The sequence below is a fragment of the Anas acuta genome, chromosome 2 (assembly GCF_963932015.1).
Source record: "Anas acuta chromosome 2, bAnaAcu1.1, whole genome shotgun sequence".
Lineage (NCBI taxonomy): Eukaryota > Metazoa > Chordata > Aves > Anseriformes > Anatidae > Anas > Anas acuta.
Window position 1 is genome coordinate 137,076,521 of NC_088980.1, and position 16,232 is coordinate 137,092,752.

The window sequence follows — 16,232 nt, forward strand, 5'->3', positions numbered from 1 at the left end:
GAGCCAGATGCTCAGTGGGGCTAGAAATTTAAGGAAGTTTTTTCTTTTTTTTTCTTTTTTTTTTTTTTTTTCTTTTTCTGATGACGCCTGGAAGAAAAGCTTGTCTTCAGTTTTCTTTCAGAAAGAAATGTTTCCCATTGTTGAGCTGTCGTTCAGAAAGACATTTCAGCTGTACTACAAAGAGCAGCTGTGTGGCTGTGTGTGCACGGCAGGCCGCGCCGGGCACGTCTTTAATTACACCTCCCCTTCCGTGAGTTCACCGGGAGACAACTGCTCAGGGCTAATAAGGATTAAAAAACACTCAGTGACTCTGAAAAATGTCTTAATGCTTGTCTTCCTAAATCCCCTGTATTATTTGGGGCAATATGAGCACCACAATTTCTGTTTGGAAGTGGAAGGGGAAAACTTTGCAGTTTCACGTGGGCACGCTCACGTTTTGGGGTCCTGCTTTGGCAAATGGCACAGCCCGAAATACCCAGCCAGTGTTTGGCTTTGGTGTAAAGCTGGAAATGATATCAAAGGGTGTTACTACGTGACAGCTCCCATGAAAGGGCCTGACAAGACATCACGGTCAGGGTCCTGTGTGCCTGACTGGGACTTGCCTGAGGTTACAGGTGGGTCGGTGGGGGGGTTTGGATGAGGACCCCAGCCTGAAAAGTCCCGGTACCAGGTGGCACAGCCCACCTCATGATGCTCCAGGGACAAAAATGCGACTGTAGGATACAAAAAAATAGCATCACTGGGGGAAAACATCACCCAGACATTGTCTTTGCTTTCTGTCTCTTCCAACACTCAGGTTTTACGACGAGGGCACCCAGGCATCTCTCGTCCAGGGCAAGCTATGAAATGCTTCAAAGTGGGATGGAGGTGATGCTGGGGGAAATTTTGGGAGCTGCAGGGATGTTCAGCAGCACACAGGGCTCACAGCAGGCAAGGTGGGCTTTAAAACCCAGATATTAGGTACAGTAGGGCACTGGAAACATGGGCCGTGCTGATCTCTGGGAGGGGTAATACAGATGATAACAATTTACTCATTCTGGAGGAACTGGAGAGCGGGAGGGGTGTAGTACGGGATATCCACATCTGCAATTTTCACATCTTTAAAATAAATGCATTGTGAACTAAAAATGCTTTAAAACTGAACTAGGAGGGATGCTAAAACCAACTGCTCTGTGTGTCGGGCTCGAGCTGCCAGCCTGGGGGTTTTGCCCTTGCAGTCTGGGCTCCTGCTGGTAGCAGCCAGAGCTCCCAGCTCCCCCAGCACCAGGTTTCAGGAACACTGCTTTTCTATTTGTAAGGGCTTTTCCAAGAATTTCCACCTCGTTACACCTGATGGCATACACCACATCACCTGCAATTACAAAGCAAATGCATCTGGGAGCGTTCCCCAGCACAGGGGCTGACTGACAGGGAAATCCCCTCTTCCTTGCTGCTGAACATCCTCACCTTCCTGAGTGCCAGGACCCGGGGGAAGCAAGCTATTACCTCGTAGGAAAAAGGAGTTGGAAGAAGATTGGGAGGCTTTAAATCACGTGGGATGTGCTCTGCCAGCACCACGGCCTCTGTGCTGGACATGCTGAGGCTCTGAGGGGTGAGCCCTCGGTGGGCTCAGCCTTTACCAGCTCTGAGCACGGAAGGCTTGGGTGATTCATCCCAAAAACTGCAGAGACAGCTGAGGTGTGTGAATTTAGCAGCAGCATCTGTCCAAGCAGCGGGTGGCTGCTCCGGGCACAGCCACCCCGGTGCCTGCTGACTTTTGCCATGACTCTGGGGCAGCTCCTGAAGCTTGCCGCGAGGAGCACCGCTGAGGGATGTCACAAAAAGGCTGACACGATTGCTTTAGGTGCTGGGAATCACCACCTGCCCTGCGGTGTCCCACAGGCATCCCGTTGCAGCTCAGTATTTGCTCGTGCAGACACACGAGAGCCTGCAGCTGTCCGGCCCCGGCCGCAGGTCCCCTCCTCTCCCAGCCCCAGCCATTCCTCTGGTTAAAAAAATTGTTATTTCGGGCAAGAAATGGGTAAGGGGAGCAGCACTGGAAAAGCACGGGGAATTCAGCAAACAAAAGAAAAGCTGCTATTTCGGAAAAGGCCTCGAACTGGGAACTGTGGTTTGGTTTAACCCCTTCTCTGCCACCCTGCAATGAATGCCGTCCTCGAGCATGGGTGGAGCTGAGCGCAGGGAAAGGATTTTAGTGCGGGTTCCCAGCGTGGGAGCAAGGCCACAGCGAGCTCGTAGCTAAGGCACAGTGAAATATCAGCAAAAATACACTTTTAAATTAAACATTGAATTAATTGAAGTGGGAAACGGGTGGTGGAGCCGCTGTCGTGGTGCTGCTGGAGGAGGAGCAGCACCAGGAGCTTTCAGCTCCTCATTTCTCAATTCTCAAAGAAGAGCTAAATTAATTTTGAGAAGAAAACTCTGAACGCATGAAAAACCTGTGCCCTAAATCTCCCATTCCAGGGGAAGTAGGAGAAAATAAAAGGCTGTTTGTTCAGGAGATCGGTTCCTCTTTCCACCACCTCTGACATTCCCAAGTCCCAGGGCTTCTGCTTTCACATGGCTCTGCTTCTCTTCTCCTATTTTAGAGGTGGCGAGCAAGACCTCCTTTGCAGGAGTCCCTCAGCTCCTTCAGCGAGCATTTACAGCAGAGGTAACAGCATGCAGATGGGATTTCTGCAGCACTGCCTGAGCTCCCAAATCACCAAACGGTCCCACACAGGCTTCTGAACCATTTGGGGTCTAACAGCACGTGCTGTCTGACACTACTTGAAGCTCAGATTGGGGGTTTCGATCAAAGAAACCCAACACAGCAAGGAAGAGCTCAAATTCTGATCCTGTGATCCATTTTAAGCAGTAAAATCAGAGAAAGTGAAGAGTCCCACGTCGAATCAGTGTTCAGGCACCGCGGTTAGACTGGAAGATGCATCCTTGGTGCTGCAAGTCTGCACTCCCCCTGTTCACGCGAGCCCGTGAAACAACTCTACAGAAATGCAGGCTTCTTTAGTAGGATCAGAGTGATTCTATCTGAAAAACCCCACACAAGACAAACAGCCCTGAATAGGACATTGACGGGCAGGTCCAGAGGACAACAGGCAGTGTTTCTGCTGAGATATAATTGCTCTAATTGGACCTGGGCTGGCTAAAATGGTAAAGTTAGAGAGGGCTGTGCAATCAGGCTGCCATTCTGCACAAAAGAATAGTGTTGTGATAGGAAGCATGCAGCAGTCGGGGGAATAATCAGCAGCTTTGTGCTCGCCTCCCCCTGGCATCTGGGGTTTGCCGCGAGGAGCGTTTGCGCAGCAGGAGCAGAGCTCTCTGATGGAGCTACAAGTGCTCAGGGCAGGATGGCTGCAGCCTCCCCGGGTGAAATTGGGCACTTAGACGGGCTGCATCCCTTGTGCTTTGGTAATTTGGGACCGTCAGCAAGGAGAGGAGCTGGCCGTGATGCTTTCCCCATCCCTCCTGCCGCAGGGCAGTCAGGGAAGATCAAATCTGCCTTATTTCATCCTTCCTCACAAAACTGCCTTCCCAGCTTGTGCTGATGCTGTGATGCTGGTGCTTCACAGCCAAAATGCAAGCAATGGGGCAACCCCTGCCCCTGCAGCACAGTCGGGTGTGATGGGTGCAGAAGGTGGCCCTTGGCACGGGAAAAGGGGCCACGGGGACCCTCCTTAGCAGGACCCTGAAGGACATCTGGGGAGAGGGAACCACTGAACAAGCCTCACACTCGGCTTCTGCCTCCTCTCAGCTGTGCTTTGTGCATCACGAGCTCTGCTCTGCACGCTGCCTCATCCGATGTCCCAGCAAGGTGGTGGGAAGAACTTGCCAGGGATGGTGCTCTCCCTCGGAGCGTGTGTTTCCAGGAAAATAGGAAGGGGTTTCTCAGCATGAGCCCAACTACAAGGAGGTTGCACTCGTTTCCAGCTAAGATATCTATGATGAGCCAGAGATCATCATCAGCATTATAATAAGAGCTTAAGGATTGACATCAGTGAGATTTATGCAGCTAAAACTTTGTACAACGCTGCGAACGAGAGCAGCAAAACACCTTGAGTTAATGAAAGGGGAGAAACAGAGCTAAGCCAAACCCCAACGAGAGGGAGCATTGCTGAGAATTTCAGGCTTTGGGCAAATTCCAAGCAGCATTTCAGCCCCAAGTGTGAGCTTCTTGGCTTTTCTGGGCGTCAAACAGATCCTTACATTATCTTCGTGTCATTTTGTGGCTGCAAGCAGTTCGGCAGCTATCAGCGCAGCCAGACCGAAATTCAGCAGAACAGGATCTGAGCACTTCAGCTCTTAATGATTAGGCGTTTCTGTGGAAATGAATCTTACAAAAAAAAAAGAAAAAAAAAAAAGTTCATTAGAAAGTCAATGGCGTGTTGAGGCCGCAGGGTGGTCACAGGACGGAGAGGAACTTCGCAGCTCCACGCCTTGCACCTTCAGGAGCTCAGCGTTTGGCGGAGCCCTACGAAGGGCAGCTTCTTCTTCGCGGCGCTCCCTCTGGGAAATACCGCGTTCAGCAATTCCTGAATTACAGTTTCTAATTATATTTCCGTACTGTAATGCTGTCTGAAATGCAGATTTGATGACAGAATAATTCGATCCATGTAAAATAATTACGAAATTACTGTTTCTCCAACCCCAGCTCATCCTCCCTGCCATTTAAGAAGACAAATTTAACAGCAGCGAGAGAGCAGCCAAAACGGAGTCTATTTTTCAAGCTGCTATCTGACTGGAGCTGTCTGCGTGTTGGCTCACCAGGGAAGGTTATTTCCAAGAGATGGCCACCAACACGTCCCAGAGCGAGGATTCCTGCGCTTGAGCTCGGGACCAGCCATGGGGTCAGCTTCTATCCTGCACTCGGAGCACCACACGCCTGGCATCTGGGTTTAATTGCGACAGTGACTGCTGATTGCAGCGCCAGCCCTCTGCTGCCGCTCAGCCATCATTTAAACCAGTTGTTGCTCGAGTCGAGGCGGGACATTAAATTAGCACAACGTAATGGTTCTGAGCAGGGTGGAAACCAACTTCTGCAGCGCGTCATTTAAGAGCCTGAAACTCAATACAGCTACAGCAGTTCCCGCTGTTTGACAATTCTCCCCACAGGGGGGATTTTATTCCCCCCCAAAACACCGCCTTGAGTAGCATCTGGGGCCTTTAAGATGACAGCAGAAACCTCCTCGGTCTGAGAAATGCGAGAAGGAGTCAGTGATCTGTGCTGCAAGTGGTGTGTTTTTTGTTTTTTTTTAGATTTTTTTTTAAGGTTTTATTATGCTTCCAGCCTAAATTTAGATTGTCATTGCCCATCAACTCAACCAGATCAAGGTAGAGCACACCGAGGGCCTGAGCATGTTGTTATTACTGGGCTGGAGGCATCAACAGCTTGAGCCTGTTTTTAATTTCCCCGGCTGCATCCAGTTGTGAGCAGTGACTCCAGGAGCTCTCAGTATGGTTTTCAGGCAAGGTTTCCCCTAGGTGAAGTGCTCCAACACTGGGGCTTAGCGTTCTGCTTCCTTGGAAATCCACACGCTACCACGGTAAAACCCAAGCGTTTGGTCAAAGAGATTGGTGCAGAGCTGACCAACGAAACCAGAGCACAAAATCAGCAGAAAGAAGTGCACGGACCCAAAGCCACTCTCACTTCCCTTCCTGTGCCGTCCCCACGCGTTGCAGCCTCCAGCACCTGCGAGCTGCCTCGCTGGCCATCACGGCCACCCTGTCCCCGGGCTCCTAGGGGACAGTGGGGTGCCCAGAGCCCCCCAGAGGGGATGGAGCCAGGCAGAACACACCCTGTGGGTGTTTTTGGGGTGCCTGCAGGCTGGCAGGGGGCACAGACCATGACCACGGTGAAATAAGGGCAGCCCGGAGGGAAGGCGGGCACGGGATGCTGTCAGCTGCACCTACAAGGAGGGAGTGGGGATTTCTCAAGAATTTAATAAACGCGATTCAAAACACTTCAGTCTCCAAAACGTTGATCACTCGGACACACGAGTTACGTTGGAAAGAGCAGATAACACCAAGTGAGACGGTTCAGGGCTTCGAGCTGCATTTATCCCTGCGGGTCTGCTAGGAATGCCAAACCCAGAGCACTAAGCCATAACTTTCCTTACAGAAGTGCCTCAAGTTTTAATCTCCGCCTTGGCTCCCTTTCTGAATCCCTTACTTCTGCTGCACTTAGTGACATCAGGATAATTCGTACACTTTTTTTCCCTTTTTCATCTTTTATTGCACCGTATTTTAAATCGGCAGCTCCGTCGTCATTTCGGAGTGGCAGCTGCCTTAGCAAATCATTACCATTATCAATAAACCCTTTGAACTTTGGGAGGAAGGGAACAGGAGTATTTAATTAGCGAAGATAAGAACGGTCTAACGTACTTTTCCAGGAAATAACGCACACGAGGCTTCGTCGGCAGCCTGTTCTCAAGGCGAGCACAGAGATGGTCACAGGCAGACAAACTCCGTCTGCGGCACCCAACTTCAGCAACCCTGCAACCTCCTGCTCCAGAGCAGCCTCCTCTGAGCCACTGTAACAGGCAGCCGAGCTCCCTTTTTATAAGAAAACACCCAAACAGCATTTTGTTCTTCAATCGCCATGGTGCTGCTCAGCTTGCAGCTCCTTTTTTAGCCCTGCTAACCATGCTGCACCCCCAGCAGAATAAATACGGACGGGAAAGCTGTGCTTGGGAGAGAAAGGGTCAAAACGCCGAAGCTGCTGGTTGTCCTGGCATACTGCGGGTGGCTTTTCAGGAAGCTCCCCATCCGTCCCTCCCGCCAGGACAGGCAGCACGAGCCGTGTCCCTGAACAAAGCTGGTTTACGGCCGCCAACTCGGGGAGCTGCTCCCAGCAGCATCTGTCGCGGGCTTTCCGCTGCCTGCGCACGCTGGGGACAAAACCGCCCGGATTGGGCAGCGTTAAAAAAAAAAATAACCCAAGTTCCAGCAGAGGTACAGGGCTGGGTAGATGCTCAGAGCAGCAACACAGCCAGGGAATATTTCTTTGGACCCCCAGATGGGTTAGCCTGGGATTACTCGCGTTCATCTATATTCCTAGGGTGTCACACGAGAACAATATCATTTTATTCCGCTTTCACGGATCATTAATCTAAATTTAACTCTGCTCAGCCGTCTGCACGCAGAATTAGCAACTGGAAGCTGCTTTGCATTTATCTGATAGCGCCGGGCTTGTTCATCAAGGCAAACTTCCAGCCAAAACAAACAAGTGAAAGAAATACCGGTCACGATAAACTGCTTTTTATCCCCCTTTCTTTCTTTCTTTTTTTTTTTTTTAAAGGACAAATAAAAGGAGGAGGGGGAAATACCTGAGGAGAACATAAAGCAAAGGGTTACCTCACACTGCAGAAATGCAAGTTTTTAATAGTCCATGCTCTGGCAGCCCCTGAGAAACAGCAGCAGCGGCGGCGGCGGCGGCGGGGATAAATCCAGCATCCACTAGGTTCTCACAAGGCTTTGGCTGCGCGGCCGAAACCACAGGCTCTGCCTCCAGCTGACGTCAAAGTGGCTGTCACATGGCCAGATGAAAGCCAAGAGAGCATTGGTTGTCGTGGCAACCCCAGCACTGCTCCGAAATTATTTCAATAGGTCATCTGTCACACGGGGCGCGCATCCCAACCAGCACGGGCGGCCCGAGCACCCGGGGCTCCCGCGGCTCGGCCGGCCGGGGCTCGGCCCCGTACTGCACCGATGGGGAACGTGTCCCCGCTAGAAAATGCACCTCCCTCTTCCTCTTCCTCCTGCATCCCCACATGCAGCAGAAAAAAGAAAAAAAGAAAAAAAAAAACAAACAAGCCACAAAAGTTTTCTGCCTGGTGCACCCACGCGATGGGGCATCCGCATATGGGGTGCCTCGGTGATGCGCAGCCACCGGGACATCCCGAGACGTGGACAAAGCAGCTCCCAGCTCCACCTGGCCCCAGACACCTCCCCAACCTTCACCTAGCCCCCAAATAACTGGAAAATGCTTTGAAAATACGTGGGCTGCCTGGAAGGACGGACAGGCAGAGTGAAACGCGGTGTGCATCTTTCCGCCGCCTCGCCGCTCGTACCTCTCCTCGGAGCGAAGAGGGCACAGGGAGTGGTGGCAATACATCAAGGCAGCCCCAGCTGCCTCAAAACCCTGCCTTAAAAAAGAAAAGATTCACGGTTGGCTGCAAAGCCTGTGACAGTTTAGCAGAACAAGGATAATGTGATGGGTTTTTAAAAGCCCGGCGCACGCTACATGTGTTGCATATAACCACATGTGTTAATCCACCACAGAGGGCTGGAGCTGCGTGTCAACACCGACCAATAAAGCCGTCCCATGACAACACACAGATATATTTCTCCGTTTAATGGCAATGTTTGTAAAACACAACAGAAAAGTTTGGGATCTCAGTTTAGAAAGAGATCACTCAGGCACCGCATGGTGTGCTACTGCCAAAACTGCTGCTGGGGCAGAGATGTGTGCACATGGGGGAGAATTTAAAGGCTTTAACTCCTTTAAAAGTCCTTTTCGCAAAAGCAGATGCTATAAACCTCTCCATTTTATAAGGTGTTTTGCTCAGGCTGGGGGAAGACACCATCCAGAGATGAAAGCAGCAGAATTCATCCCTTGAAGGCCCCAAAATCCAGCTGAACGTGGCAGAAAAGTGGCTATCCCCTGACTTAGCTTCACTTTTCCGTGATAAAACCCCCGGTGCCAAATCTGTCTCTTTTGTAGTGTCAGTCAGCCAAGTGAGCAGAAAGCAGCGAGATGCTGGCACTGGTTAGAAAAAACGCGTAAAAAGATATTTAAGGGCTGAAGCCCTCGGAGGAGCAAATGTGTCTCATCCACCTGGGCCCGTGCTTCTCACCCTGGTGCAGGAGATGTGTCCGTCCTGCATCCTGGACCTTCCCTCCCTCATTTTCAGCATGAAGGACAGGCTGCTGGAGCCTCAACGAGCACAGTAATGAGTGCCATGATCACAGCACACACATCGCTATCTATAATCTGTATCTGTATCTATATCTGTGTCTGTATCTATCTAAAACACCCCGAGCAGGCTCGCTTCCAGACATATGCAATAACTTACGCTCGGTTACAGCACTGCAGAGTGGGACCGGGTCCAGCTCTCCATCCCGCTCTTGTTCTGGCTCTGCAGAGCTAACAATAGATAACATTTGTTTGCCCATAAACCGGAATACACACAGCAAGCAGAAATACTATCTGGCTTGGTCTTTGAACCCACAGAAGGCTCAATCTGCCCCGGTATCAGCCAGCAAGGCAACCTTGCCCCCCAGAAAGGATCCCCATCACTTTGGCAGCTGGGAATCCACTCGACTTTTCTCTTCCACAAACGATGCTCAGAAAAGTGCTTTGTGCTGAAATCTTCCCTCCCAATATCCATGACATCTACTGCTTTTTAAAATAGAAGAGGGGGAAAAAAAAAGAAGAAAGTAGATGTGATTTTAATGTACTCCATTAAAAAAAAAAAAAAAGCCGATGTGTTTTGCTGGTGACTGCAGTTTGCAGTTTGAGAGAGGGGTAATGTTTCCATTGGCATCAGAAGTACAGATAAAAAAGAGACGGAAACAGGGCTCAGCAAAATGTTGCCGTGTTGACTTCTGCGCTTGTAGAAAAAAACGGGTGGAAAAAACAACCCGCAGGAAAAGACATTTTGGTTGTCATGCAGCTGACACGGCATCACAGGCAAAGGGGGTGCTGAGAGCAAAACAATGAGCACAAGCGGCTCGGCCCACCCCATTCACCGAAGGTGGCCCAGAGAAAGAATTATTGTTCAAGCCAAATCAGGTGGAAGATGGTTTCCCAGGAATGCAGAGCTGTAAGAAAACCCCGTGCTCTCCGTGTATGTGCCTGGGCTCTTCAGTGGGGCTATTCCTGCTTCCAGGGGCTGAGCGATTCCCCGTCCAGGAGCAACAGCCCTGGGCTCCCCTGCAGCATCCTGCAGCAGTTTTGGGGACTCCCCAAGCTTGCAGTGGGAGATGCCACCAGGCTGGAGATGTGCATGGGCTGCAAGCATCCCTTCCCCTACAAACACCTCGGGGGTGTGATGCTCAGGGCTCCTGGTGCACCACAAGACATCCTTGGTCACAGCCAGGGGAGTGAGAGGAGCTGAAGTGGCCTCTGGGCAGCAGCAGGGGCAGGGATCCCACCTGGTGGGCACTGAAGCACCGGGAGACAAGTTCAAAAATGTGAGAGAGAGGATGAAAACCGAAATACTCCTAGCTGGAAAAACTCCCCATCATCTCGTAATTGCCGTCAGCGCCTCCTAAGGGACCAGCCAGAAGACTGACTCTGCTGCTGAATGCAGATGCTTCCCACTAACTGATGTGTTTGAGCTGTGTGCACTTGCTTTTTTTTTTTTTTTTTTCTTTTCATTTTTTCATTTTCTTTTCTTCTTTTTTTTTTTTTTTTTTTTTTTTTCTCATTTGAGGGCCAAACTGAAAGAAACCAAGGAAAAGCCATTTGGATCGAAGACGAACGCATTACTTGGCAACTTGCTGGGGGAAAAAAAAAAATCACTTTGGATCAAAGAAGGCATTTTGAACGTTTTTAAAACAAGCAAGGCTATTTGGAGACAAAGGTCTCTGTTTGCAGTGGGGCTTCAGCAAAGAGCTGTGTGGGCAGGGTGCCTCCTGGGATGCACGGCCCCTCTGCTCTCAGCCCCACTGCTCACCCCGCTCCCGTTTCCATGTTTTAACCTAACCTGGCTCATTTGGACTGAATTTGCTGATTGCTTCCAATACCCCAAAGCAGCACTTTCTGGAGAATAATTGATGTGCCTGGTTTTTTTTTTTTGTTTGTTTGTTTTGTTTTTTTTTTTCTCTTCCCTAGTGTCCAAGTAATATTTCAGGTAGCGAATTACCCCCTGAGCCCTCTTGCCAGGATCTCTGTGGTCTCACAATAACATTTCTAATTGTCTGGCTCTTTCGCGTCTCCTCCTTGCTGTGTGGAAGTCACATCTGAGCGGCAGAGACATTAAGATCCTGACCCAAAGTCATCCAAGCACATGGATAACCTTACGCCGGCCGGGATGTTACACGTGGGCTTAAGTATTTGCTGGATGAGAGCCCAAGTGCCTGACAGCCTGGTGGAAACCAACCGTGCACACAGCGATAGCGGGTGCAGATAAACAAAAGAAACAAGATAGAAATATCCTTTTGCTCCCAGATTAATCTTTCTCCAGCAGGGAGAAAGGAACAGAAATCCGTAACAGGAATTCAGTCATCTGTGTTTCAGTCCCACCTATGTTGAAAAGGAACATTTCCTGCTTCAGAAAAAAAAAAAATCTTCGCAACATTTATCACACTTGGCAAATTTCAAATGTTTTTGCTCTTTCCTCATTTTTCTTTTCCTGTGCTTCCACTCCCTCATTTTTCTCCACTTTTTCTTACCCCTTTCCTTGAGCTGCTGCCATCCACTCCTGTGTAGCTTATCTTATCTAAGGAGCTGCTAGTGTTTAATTTGTAATAACTAACCGCCAGCCTGCACCCTCACATGGAAGCACTATATCACACTCTTGCTAAATATACCAGCATATAAATGGCCTGATTTATTAAAAAGAAGAAAAAAAAAAAGAATTTCAGAGTGTTTTTTCATGCCATCTCACTGCCTGCACTCAGAAGTCCCAGTGCCACCTTATCCATCCCTGGTGAAGGCACCACCACCCTGGCACACCTCCCATTGCCCTAAGGCCCCAAAAGGCAGATAAGTTGGCACTGCAGACCCCTTTTCCCACATACAGGATGATGACGTCTTGTAGCCCAGTCCCAGGAGCCCTGTTGGTGCCTGTTTGTTCATCCCTGCACACCAGCAGTGGGAAGAGCCCAGCCCTGCTGACCACCCACCCAGGGCTGCACACACATCAGGCTGTTTGTGTCAGACCATCAGCAGGCATCAGGGTCCTGGGAAATGTGAAAAACAGGCAAATTGAGAGGATCCTGTGGAAGCAGCATTATCTGACCACAGGGGAAAAATCCATCTTGGTCAGCTTTGGACACAAGGAACAGCTGGTTATGCCTGGTTTCCCTGCCAATCCTCATCAGGACACCTCCTTCCCTCCAGACCACCTTGTGCCTCCTGGCAGCTAGCTGGGTGTCCTCTAAATGGCCAGGCTTTGCCAAGGCTTTGCCATGCCCTTGACTCCTTGTTAGTGGACAAGCAGTGTTCAGACCACTTTGAAGATGTGAGCTCCGAAGAAAGCCCTGGAGTTTCTCTCGGAAGGGGAACGGGCTGTTCCTGCACACATTGCAGTCACACAGCACTTCTGGCAGGCGTTTCTGCAACTTCGTCCTCCACAGATAACAGGGAAAGGCTTCCTGGTGTCAGTAGCTGCTGAAGAGATAGCAGTGAAAGCATTTTTGGCATATGTTTTCTGGCTTGCACCGGTTGTCTTTGCCTGTTCCTTGATAGCATGCACTTCTCCCCTTTCTCCCTTTGATACCCAAAAAGTAAATGATGATAAACTTGTGATAAACATCCTCAGGACAGAAGGAGGAGCTGGAGAGGGCATCGTTATGGGGTGTGGAGGAACCCTGCTCCTTCAGCATCACCTCTGCCACAGAAGGTCAGGATGACCCAGTGGTGCCCAAGCACCAACCCCAGCAGCAGTGACGAGCTGCATCCCCTGGACAATCCACATTTTCGCCTTTTCCTGCACTCCTGGCTGTCTCTGCAGTCCCCAGATCCAGCATTTCTGATGCATGGGTGCATGCCCCTGACCTTGCTGTGAGACAGGATGGACATGTGGATGCTGGTTGGTCTCATACCTGCGGTGCAAGCCTGAAATGCTCGTGTAAATGTAGATGTAGGGGTTGTCCTCGTACCACAGGCTCTGCAGACCCGGCACGGCCTGATGCTGTGAGGGGAGGTGGGTGTAGAGGAACAGCCATGACCACCAGCTGTGTGTCCTAGCTGTGCTCTGAACCGTGTGATGCTTTACGTGAACCTGAACATAGACAGGCTCGGGCAAGTCAACAGGAGTCCTTCTGTTGGCTTCAGTTTACTCTGGGGGTACATAGACAGGGTATTTTGCAGACAGCCTACGAACTCACTCTGCCCATGGTTTGAACTGACTGAAAGCCACACGAGCGTGGTCTACATAGTAAAAAAAACATGAGCACAGAGAAAACGAAGCTAAGAAGGTAAGCACACTGGTTGCTGCAGAGCACAAGTGAGACAGAGCCAACAAAGTCCCTGCCAAAAACATGTAGAAATACCCCAAGAATAAATGAAAGCAAGCTAGGAAGAGCCAAATTCTGCAAGATCCAGTTAACTTTTTTTTTTTTTTTTTTTTTTTTTAGTATCTTCTGCATTTATTGCTCTCCTTGGTCTTCTAGGAAATCAAACCTGTCATACTTGACCCCCTGGTGAAAGGTCTCGCCGCACGAAGCACCTTTCTGTCCTCGCTGGGCTGACGCTGCCCAGCCACTGCAGACGACCCCGGCCTCTCCCCTCCGCGAGTGACGCCCGAGGCTGTTTTCCCACATTATCTCTGAGCGGGATAACGCAAGTCACTCAGCTGTGCTAAATCCCAGCAACCAGACACAGCAAAACAAAACAAACTGGAGCAAACTCGAAGCCGGCACCGCGAGGCGAAGGGAAAGGCCTCGGCAGGCCAGATGACCAGCCCCAGGCCTCCACAGCCTCCATGGCCCACACTTGCCTTGGCAGCATGGGCAAGAGCAGCTTTTTCCAGCCGGTGTACCCAATAAATCTTCTTATTTATTTATGTATTTCCTTAACTTTGTTTTTAGAAAGGCAGCTACAAGAAGATGCACGCAGAAGACCGATTGTTTAGTAATGCCGAATCTGATGAACGGCTTAGGCCTCAAAGTGGGGCATGAGCAAATGGCAATTTTGAAACAGGTCGGGTAACATCTCACCCCAAAACAGTGTTAGCTTTGCAAAAGAAATTCACCCCAGTATCCAGCCGAGTGAGATCAGTATGAGGAGAAAAAGAAGGGCAGTTATTATGCAGTGTCCAAATTCAAGATAGCCTTGCTATGGTCCCCAAACTAATGTCATCCTTCATCTCCACTTGCAGTAAAAACGGAGGACAGTGAACAGAAGGACAAAGGCAGGGTAGCTAATTTGGCCAAGAATACAGAGATGGAAATTGCCAAACCTGAAACAGAATAAAATTTGAAGGGTTTTAATGTGCCTGAATCAGAGGGCCAGATGATCTCTAAGATCCACATAATAACGGAGGAGCTGGCGAAGGCTGGACGTGGTGCTCAGGGACATGGTTTAGTGGGTGATATTGTTGGTAGGGGAATGGTTGGACCAGATGATCTTGGAGGGCTTTTCCAACCCTAATGATTCCGTGAAATTTCTCTGAAATAAAGTGGTAAGTCTGACAGCATGTATTTTTAACAACTGTTTCTACTGCAGGGTGCTTCAGGCTGTCTGTAATAAAAGGACTGTAAGTAATACAAATATGGGGGCACTTTATAAGGTCTATGTAGCATGCAAAGCATAAACCAAAATTTTAAGGGAAGAACAAGCATAGAGGAAAAAAATACAAGCCCATACCTTTACTAAACAGATGTGTCCAACTAAGCCACTAGCTATTTTTGATAGAAACTTACTTCTTTGATGGTAAAAGTTCTTTCTTTCAAAAGAACTTTACTAGTTGAAGGACAGGAGATTTACCTACATGCTGCTAAACCACCCAGCATGTCATCATATGGGATATTACTAATTAAAACAGAGATGACAAATTAATGCAAGCTTATGAGTGAGGAGGAACTGGCTGGTGAGCAACAACTTGCTGAGCCCAGACAGGGCTGAGAGGCAGACCCCAGCAGAGCTTTTACCAAGCTTGAAAATGATTTTATTTAATGTGGCACATTGTGCTGGTGAAACCTGGTGACAATGACATTGCTAACATGTCACTGTGTCAGAGAGGAAGAGCTGGATGGACAAGCAAACTCCAGCTAGGAAGAGATGGAAATGCCTGGGGAACAGGGAGCCCACCTGGCTTCTCAGCACTATTCCCTTCAGCTCTGATGAGAGTGGCTGAGCCCAAAATTGTTTTGCAAAGAGGCATAAGGGTGTGGAGCAGTGGCCCTTACTGATCCCAATTACATCCTGTCTGTCCCCCAAGTACTTCCCTAAGGACACAAAGGGAGGTGATGATGATCCTACTGCTGGGCTGATACTCAAGCCTCGAAACTTTCCCTTTCAAGATAAGTGAAGTATTTGGCAAAGGGCATTGATTCCTTGAAACTACAGTCCACTATGATGGGGAGAAACAGCTCAAGTATTTGACTTCTCTTAACTGCCTGCAATGTTTTCTCTCTTGAGTTGTTTTACTGAAAGGTACTTCTGTCCTGGAAAAAAAAAAAAAAAAAAAAAAAAAAAAAAAAAAAAGAAAAAAGCAGGAGAATTCATTCCTAAAAGGCGAAAGGAGCAAGTTCCACTAGGCTGGTAATTAGTCACCATTTTAAAATGTTGTCATGCAACGTTTCATAACTAGGCAATGCAAAAACAAAAACAGTATAAAAGGAGCCTGGATTCCTCTCCTGGAAATTCTGTGTTAGAGAGTAAGTTGGATGAGGGAGGTTTTCACATTGCCAAGGGGCAAATTTTATTGGATTTCAAGGTCTTTGGTGAATTAGCAACAATGAACATAAAGCAGTAAAACTGAGGGTACACAGTAAACTGCATCTACAGAAGACAGTCAGTGCCACCCTGACACTGACAGGCAAGGACCAGATGGAGGGAGCTGATCAAAAGAAGGGGGAAAAGTCAAAAAAAAAGGAAAAAAAGTCATTCTCTCACTTCATGTTCATTACCTTTGATTTTGAAAACAGCCAGGAAAGCAGACAAGCCATTAGAAATGCATTGCTAAAATGAAAATAATGCAACAGTGAAAGCTCTTAGGACCAGCAGAAGCTGTGATTCCCACTACTTGTTAAAATAAATCCATTTTGCTATGAAAGGGGACAAGGAAATGGGAAAAAAAAAAAAAAAAAAAAAAAAAAAGTCCTACATGGCCAAAACAAACTCATTATTATCTGATTATCGAAGAAGTGTTATTTGGAGCTGGTGATTAAGTATTGCTGATAAATTGGATCTGCCTACATGGTGTTGCTCTAGCCATCTGCTTAGTGTAGCAGGAGTCCCACACTACAATTTTCCAAAACAGCAGTAATCTTCACTTTAAATAAGTTGTTCCAAGAACCAAGAGTGAAACCTCGTTTCCTCCAGAGCCACATCATGTGGCCCC

General features: G+C 48.8%; 1 protein-coding gene across 1 annotated transcript in view; it reads right to left on the minus strand.

Annotated features, from left to right (window-relative positions):
• NCALD (neurocalcin delta) overlaps window positions 1-7,702 on the minus strand; it is a 50,209-nt gene extending 42,507 nt beyond the window's left edge. Inside the window, exon 1 of the mRNA XM_068672381.1 lies at window positions 7,351-7,702. The gene's annotated coding sequence lies outside the window, so the exon portion shown is untranslated. The remainder of the gene's footprint in view (window positions 1-7,350) is intronic.
• Between the last annotated feature and the right edge of the window lie 8,530 nt (window positions 7,703-16,232).